Source organism: Toxorhynchites rutilus, chromosome 2 (assembly GCF_029784135.1).
Source record: "Toxorhynchites rutilus septentrionalis strain SRP chromosome 2, ASM2978413v1, whole genome shotgun sequence".
In the NCBI taxonomy this organism is placed as follows: domain Eukaryota; kingdom Metazoa; phylum Arthropoda; class Insecta; order Diptera; family Culicidae; genus Toxorhynchites; species Toxorhynchites rutilus.
In genome coordinates, this window is record NC_073745.1 from 230,056,578 (window position 1) to 230,065,646 (window position 9,069).

Consider the following 9,069-nt stretch of genomic DNA (forward strand, 5'->3'; position numbering starts at 1 on the left):
CCATTCCCGTCCACGTCGTAGCCGATCATCACCCGTCAGTACCCGCCGCCAACCCGAGATATCAACCAGTAACCGGAGAAGGATCCGTGAGTTAATAAATATTGTTCATTAACCTGAAAATTACTTCTTTTCGCTAACCCAAATCCGAAAGCTTTCCCACACAACTCACACGACGACCCTGAGACCCGAGGACCCAAAAGAGGCCTTTCGCGCCCACCCCTGTACGGTCATAGATAAGGCCGAGGGGCTTTGATTGTGTTCCCTTCCCGAACCAGCAGATTATATCCTCGGGGGCTGAGAGCAGCCGCATGAGTTGCTCCATAATAACGTCAAATCTCATAACCCAGTATCAAATAATTCTGAGAGTCAAGTTTCAACAGCCGCTCCGCAGGCAGGACCTAGCACATTCCACGGATGTAATACACACCAGTCCGCTGCAAATGCAGTTTTGTTTCGCTATCTTCCCGTTACTCTACGCGAAAACGGTATTGCTGTCAGAACGTTCGCCTTCCTTGATGAGGGATCAGCAGTATCCCTAATAGACCAAGATTTATCCGACCACCTGAAGTTGAAAGGTCCCGCCAATCCACTGTGCCTTCGATGGACAGGCGGAACTGAACGCAATGAGACGAACTCCTGTATGGTGGACGTGCATATAGCCGGAGTTCAGAACCACGCTAAGGAGTATCAACTAAAAGGAGTTCGAACAGTGAGAGAGCTGATGCTGCCATTCCAGTCCCTCAATGTGGAAGAGATAGCTCAACGGTATCCGCATTGTCGTAATTTGCCAATCGAGTCCTATTCAAATGTCCGTCCGCGTATACTCATCGGTCTGAAACATGCACCTGTCAGCTTAGTACTGAAAAGTAAGGAAGGGAATTTCGATCAACCAATCGCCGTTAAGACTAGACTGGGATGGGCAATCTATGGCGGATGTGGTTCCAATGACTCTGCAAACTTTGTCCATTATGCGTTCCACGTTTGCGAATGTAACCGTCAATCCGATGATGATGTACATCAAATGGTGAAAGAATACTTTTCGATGGATAGTCTCGGAATAATGAAAACAGACAAAAAACTGCTATCCACGAACGACCAAAGAGCTGCTTCACTACTTCAATCTCTTACCAAGTTCGACGGTACCCGGTTTGAGACCGGTCTATTATGGCGCTACGACGGTGTCCGTCTTCCAGATAGTAAGGATATGGCGCTACGTCGGTACTACGGACTTGAGAGGCGGATGCAGAAGGATGCGGAACTAGCCAACGCTCTGCAACAGAAGATATCTGAATATCTGGTCAAAGGATATGTGCGCAAGCTGTCAGACGATGAGCTAAAAAGACACTACCCAAGAGTGTGGTATTTACCTATCTTCCCAGTTTTTAATCCCAATAAACCCGGTAAAATAAGAATAGTGAGGGATGGAGCCGCAAAAGTCTTCGGTATTTCTCTAAACTCGGCAATTTTACCGGGCCCCGACCAGTTGTGTTCTCTCGTCGCAATATTGCTACAATTTCGTGAATACCGCGTCGGAGTTACTGGGGACATAAAGGAGATGTTCCACCAGATCCTCATGCCACCGGAAGATCAACATTGTCTACGGTTCTTCTGGAGAGACGAGAATGGTGAGATCCAGGTCTACGTGATGAACGTAATGTCATTCGGAGCCAGCTGCTCCCCGGCCAGCGCCCAGTATGTTAAAAACATTAATGCGGAACGATTTGCAGGAATTTTCCCGGAGGCAGCAGATATAATTAAGAATCGCCACTACGTGGACGATGCGATGTTCAGCACAGACACACCAGAGCACGCCATTCGTCTAGCGCGAGAAGTTAGCCAAGTGCATTCCGTCGGTGGTTTTGAAATGCGTAACTGGGTGAGTAACTCGCAACAAGTATTAAGCGCGTTGAACGAAGCCAGTATGACTGAGAAAAATATGGATTTGACGACGGGACCGATTGCAACGGAGAAGGTGTTAGGAATGTGGTGGTGCACCAAATCCGATGAATTCGTATACAAAATTGGATGGAACCGGTTCAACCCCGATCTGCTCAATGGATGTCGTCGAATCACAAAACGTCAAATGCTGCAGATCCTCATGACTATCTTTGATCCCCTCGGGCTGATTTCCCATTTCCTGATGTACTTAAAAGTACTCCTCCAAGAAGTGTGGCGAGCCGGTATTCAATGGGATGAAGAAATCAGCGACCCACTACACGAAAAGTGGATCAGATGGCTAAAAGTGCTGCCAAAGGTGGAGAACGTCAGAATTCCTCGGTGTCTTCGATCTTCGGCGATACCCGACCATTGCGAGGTACAACTGCATTCATTCGTAGATGCCAGCGAAAATGGTATGTCAGCTGCTCTGTACCTCCGTTTCAATCTAGACGACAACATCTGCTGTTCCTTAGTGGCTGCAAAAACCAGGGTAGCCCCTCTGAGATTCCACTCCAGCCCGAGACTGGAGCTGCAGGCAGCTCTCATAGGGGCCAGATTAACCCGGACGGTTACGCAATCCCTCTCCACTTCGATTCATCGCGAGTTCTACTGGACCGACTCCCGTGATGTACTCAGCTGGATAAATTCGGACCATCGACGATACATTCAGTACATTCGTGTACATTCCAGTACATTCGTGGCGTTTCGGGTCAGCGAAATACTCGATGCCACGGAAGCAGCAGATTGGCATTGGGTACCGTCCAAACAAAATGTAGCGGATGACCGCACCAAGTGGGAGACGCAGCCTGACCTTTCTTCAAAATCCAGGTGGTTCAGAGGTCCCGATTTACTCTATCGAAGTGAAGCGGAATGGCCCAAATCCTCTTCGAAGTCCATGCGAACAGATAACGAATTGCGATCTTCCCTCATGATTCATCACTTGTCGCCCGACTCAATTATCAAAGTCGCGGATTTCTCAAGCTGGAAACGACTCAAAAATGTGGTTGCCTACGTTCATCGCTTCATCGAAAACTGCCGAAGACGGACCATGTGGTTGCCTACGTTCATCGCTTCATCGAAAACTGCCGAAGACGGAGAACCAAGCAGTCCATCGAAAGCGGTCCGTTGTCCAGAGAAGAACTCTACGCATCCGAAGGTTTCCTGTTCCGTCCAGCTCAACGCGAAGGTTACAACGAAGAGGTATACATCAGATAATATCCTCCCCAGAAGCAGCCGATTATACAAACTGTTACCCAGATTGGACGAGCGTGGAGTGATGCGAATGCGCAGTAGGAGAGCTGCCTGTCAATACGCCACCGAAGAAGCGAAAAGTCCGGTGATTCTCCCAAACAACCACGCTGTGACCATTCTGCTGATTAACCACTACCACCAAAAATTCCACCATCAAAATCATGCTGCCGTTGTGAACGAGCTGCGTCAAAGATTCGTGATCTCTCGCCTTCGCGTCCGGTATGAAACCGTCAGAAAAAACTGCCAGCGCTGCAAAAACTAGTCTACTGTCCCTCGACCCCCGATCATGGCGGACCTTCCAGCAGAACGGTTAGCTGCCTATACACGACCGTTTATACACATCGGTGTCGACTACTTTGGCCCCATGGAAGTCGTAATTGGAAGAAGGATAGAGAAAAGATGGGGAATGATCGCCACATATCTTACGACACGAGCAATTCATATCGAGTTGGTAAACTCGCTAAGCACCAATTCGTGCATAATCGCATTACGAAACTTCATGAGTCGACGGGGAACACCAAGAACTATTCGAAGCGACCGGGGAACAAACTTCATTGGCGCCAGCCGAGAGCTTAAAAGGCTCCGGGAAATCATCGACTATGACCAGGTCACCAAAGAATTTGTTACGGCAGAGACAAGCTGGCATTTCAACCCACCCTTGGCTCCACACATGGGTGGTAGTTGGGAGCGATTGATCCAGAGTGTGAAGAAAAACTTATTGGTCATCTGTCCCTCGAAGAAGCCAACTGAAGAAGTTCTGCGGAGCTGTCTAATTGAAATACGTTGGTACGTAAGGTACGTTGAACTCCCGGCCACTCACTCACGTGCCCATTGATAACGAATCATCAACCGCACTCACACCCAACCACTTCCTTTTGGGGTCATCCGATGGCTCGAAACCCTTCACGTCATTGGACGACAGTGGTGCCCTTCTTAAGCAAAGCTGGCGTACATCCCAGGCGCTGGCCAACCAATTTTGGAAACGCTGGCTGTCTGACTATCTCCCTGAAATTACGAGACGAACAAAATGGTACGCCGACGAGAAGCCAATTTCTGTGGACGACATCGTGGTCATCGTAGACCCAAACCTCCCGAGAAACAGTTGGCCAAGAGGTAGGGTCATTGCTACTCATCCAAGCAAAGATGGACGGATCCGGTCAGCTACGGTAAAGACATCAACTGGCGATTACGATCGCCCTGTAACCAAACTGGCGGTTCTGGAAGTTCGATGCGGAGAAGAGTAAGCCGACGATGCCTTCGGCTCACCTGGGGGGAGTGTTAGCCATCCCTAGTTGGCTGCGCATCTTCACCAATAAGTCCCTCGGTGATCGAGGAAAAACAACCCTACCTGTGACGGATCGATAAGACAGGAACGGTAGGTCTGTCATCGGTCGGGGTAAGTGAAAGAGGAGAAAATAGAATCGTAACAAATCGATAACGTGTGCTAGTTGAAATTAATAATTTACAAGTGAATTTCGCAATACTTAAAATTAATTATATATACTTATTATCTAGTGAGTACAACTAATAACCAAGCCTAAACATATCCTAAACAAACTTATATTCTAGCTTAATACTATCGAGGATTACATATAGATTAATCTAATTTCTAACCTAGTAAATACCAAGAAAACGATTGTTCCTGCTCTTGAAATTAAAAGGAATTATTAAGGGGACTAAACGTGAGTAAAACTGTAAAAATAGGAAATGAACTTATAACTACAATTTTTTAATAATTGTTTCCTACGTATAATTTAAAACTAATATTTTGTACATATGTGCAATTCTCAGGGAAATTATAATTCGCCTTACGGACCTCAAACATCGGGTTCTAAAATTATAATTCCGGAAGAAACCCCCCTCCGTTGTTACCACTCGTAACAGGTCTAATAATTTGCGATGAAGGACAAAACTACCACTTTTCGCGAAAAATCTGAGAACCACTATATCGGTTTGGCATGGAATGGCTGTATACATATACAATATACCGTTTTGTCTCAAATTCCGAACACTTAAGCTTTGTTAGCCATTAAACAGTGTCTCATTACTCAAAATGATACTTTTTCGAGAAATTTATGTACTTTTTAGCTAGTAGCGTGGCGGCTGCTAGAATCTAGTATGCAATCTAGATTCAGAAAAAAACTATGTATAATGTGCTTATACATAGTATTGAGTTGCAAATGCAAATGTAGTATTTGTAGTAAATAAATGAGTATTTTTTTCATACTAATAAAATAAATTTATCTCTACAACGAATATTTTCGATGGTACAGATTTTTGGAAGAAAAAATACAGATGAGAAAGATTTTTAACCCCTTTGGTGGCAGATGAAAATGTGGCAACACTGGAAGTGATTCCATTCATTTGGCACTACTGTGAATTCGATAGTTTGCGCCATTCCCGAGATCCAAAAAGGAGTCGGCTCATTATCGCCGGCCGGATTAGGACCACCTTTTCCTATTGCATTCTGCCATATTCAAGCATTTATTCTCGAAAAAGGTGTCACGAGCGAATTTGTTTTTCTCCAAACGAAGTGATCATTCATCGGAACGACCACTAATCTGTCGGTTTATCCAGTAATGTCCAGAGAATTCAGACGAAACTTGAAGCGATATAAACTGAATATTCCTGGCAAATGTCTAATCTTTCTGAAATCGCATAGCTCAGCTGTCACTATGAGGATACATACCATATTACCAACAGGCTTATCTTTCCTGTATACTCAACCATACCGCTAATTTACAGTAATAACTGCTAAGAAAAAAGTGCATATTCTGATATTGGGAGAACCTGAAATTATTATCCAATGTCATGCTCATGTCTCATGATCACAAATATCTATTCATTGTCGCTTGGCAGATTGATCATGTTCATTTATCACCCGACACCCAACAGTACGTACGTACGCTTTGCGTCTTGGCACGCGATCTGCTATCATATTAATCTCCCACTTCCATTCAGGCAAACCTATGTGACCGAAAAGTCAGTGATAAATCTGATCATGACTTAAACACTTGAAGCTGCAGCAGAGAAGAAGCGACAGGCACTTTTAGTCTTGCCAAGAAAATATCGCACGCCGAGCATACGATGAAATCAAATTAAGATTATTCACTTCACTTTTTATCAAGTCAGCGCCAGAGACCGCAAGACCGCGAGCAATTGGGGATTCCGATCTTCTAGGGTGAACATGTGTTTCTAACATGTTAATTAGTGCACTTATCGCGTGCACGACATAACAAGACAGTAACTGAGAGTGGTCCCTTGGATGATATTTTTATGAGAAGATGATGATACCAACTAATGGCGGGCGGATGAATCAAACTGACACGACGAAGAAGACGAGAGTACGGCTCGTGCTTCGATATGGGTCGATGCGCTGCCCGGTTCAACACTGAGCGAGATTTGGTGACAATTAAATCGTAATTAAAATTGCTCACTTCAACATAAATTAGGAACGATGGGCAAGGCGGTGGTGGCTGAAAGAATAGGAGGACATTTCAACCGCCAAGTTGGTTTATGATGACAGCCGGATTGGTACGGGTGGTGACCAGAAGGAACAGATTAGGACATGTTGTATTTAAACATCACATTTTATTATTGTGGCTGGTTCAAAAGACTTTTCAGGTGGCGATTTAGTTACTCGTTACTCAGTCTGTGTTTCATTAGATAGTAGTTAGTCAGTCTTCTGAAAAACGATTACCCAGTAATCGTTTTCGATTATCGCAACTGTCTAGAGAGATTCGAATGTTAATGAGTTAATTTTTTTCTTTATATTTGACGGATCCACAAATATCACCCAAACACGATCATTGCTTCACTCGCAAAAAAAATTGGCAGCATGTTAATTTTGCTCCTCGCATCTTTTACAACCAACAGTGTTTCACAAATTTGTTCGGCCGTTGCTCAGTGGTGATGAACACACGCACTCCGTGAAAAGTCTGATCGCAAGATATATTTATGAAGATCATATACTCGACGTGGGATGAAGAATTTCTCGTACGAGCTCACAGAGAATACACTATCTCAAGGTGTAAACATTACTTTAAAAAGTAGCGTTCAGTGAACGCATGCGCGATAAAATCACACACACCAAACTGAACCGTCAGCACTAGTATTACCTTACCAGGTTTGGTGAGGACGCACTTCAGCTAATCGACCAAAATCCACGGTTATTGATTTTCCAAGTTGGCGTTGCGTTCAAGCAAAACTGGGTTCAACGCAGCATTTTCCGATGACGGGTTTCCTCGCTTTCACTCTCATTATCAATAACTCGAGCCTGGCATATGTGGAACTGACGATGGAAATTGTGAGACAGACGCAGTTGAAACAGTGTTATTCCGCCTTTTACTCCGTTCCACTCTGGAAACAGGTCACAGCCGAAACGAAACAGTTTTTCCTCCACTCCACGATCGAAAATAGTATCGAAAGCGCTGGCGCATCGCTCTGACGGTTCTTCTCTGTTTGTTTAGAATATGATTATGAATTCCTGACGGCCCGTTGTGGCAAATGGATCCAGAGAAAGAGAATGGTAGCTTCAAAAATGTGTATTGCAAAATTAGGTTACTTAAGGTGGCGTCACCACCACAAGACCGAGACATACGAAGTTTGTCCGTGGGTGGGTTTTGCGTTTCAACGTGTAACGAAACAGAGGAAATTGGCCACGATTCCATACGGTTAACATCCGTGGAAATTTCGTGTTTATTTTAATTATTAATACTGTCAGAGGAGAATTGCCATCGAACATACAGTACGTTCAGAGTAGAATTGGACAATCTTTAGAAAAAGATCGATCTTGACGAATCGGTTTTCTTAACGGCGCAGAGATCGTTTCACTGATTAAATCGGCACCAGAGAATCGATCTGTTTGTTTTCGGTTTATTCGATATCTGAAAAACATTTGTTTTATCTGTTTTCAGTGTAAATCGATTATATTCTCACCCTAGACCACCTAACAAATTTCATAACAATTTTGAATCGCTTGATTATGCTGATTCTTCTACGATTTACTTCACTACAAACGCTGCCAGGATCAAAATCAACGGCAGCTACTGAGGGGCGTGATGTACTAGTAGATATCACGATCACTGAATGAAAAAGTGAAATCAGTTCCAACCGAAAGGTTGCTTTCTAGAACTGGCGATTAAACTAAACATCTGTTTCGAGTAAATGACAGAAGTATAGAATCGTTGTCATCTGGGTTCTGGGCAGATAAATGTCGTTGAATTTATAATAGTGCTTTTTCAAATATATTTTACAATTAAATGATTCCATGACAGCACAAGATAAACGCCATGGAAAATACTTTTTTCTGGACTCTAAAGTTTTCTTGTGGCCTTCATGCTGAGGTATAAACACCACCTAACCTTTTTTATGTTTGAATAAAAATATTAGATTTGTATTACTTGTGCAAAGAAAAGATAACACTCATACAGAATATTTGATAAAATGGAAAAGGCTCTTGATTTTTGAAAGATCGTTTCAGCAAATGTCGATTCTCTGGTACCGATTCAATCGAACCCTACGCCGTTTATAAAATTAATTCGTCAAGATTGATCTTTTTATAAATATCGCCCAATCCTAACCCCAGCGTATATGAAAGGTATTTTGTTTTGTTTGCATGAAGACAACAAAAAACTTTTTTTTAATCGTTTATTTTTGCAGGCTCAGTTACATAAGTTTAAAGGAGCCAAACTCTTCACTGTATTGTTGCAAGTATACATAAACATTTTTCCTTAATTCTAATGTTAGTGATGTAAAAAACCGATTACTCGCGGTCTGCTCGAGTTTAGAAGGGTGACATATTTTCTTCAGGAAAAGGCGACGCTGTCCAGCGCCCAATGAATTGCTGCCAATTCAGCAATATACACTGAGCAAGGGAAC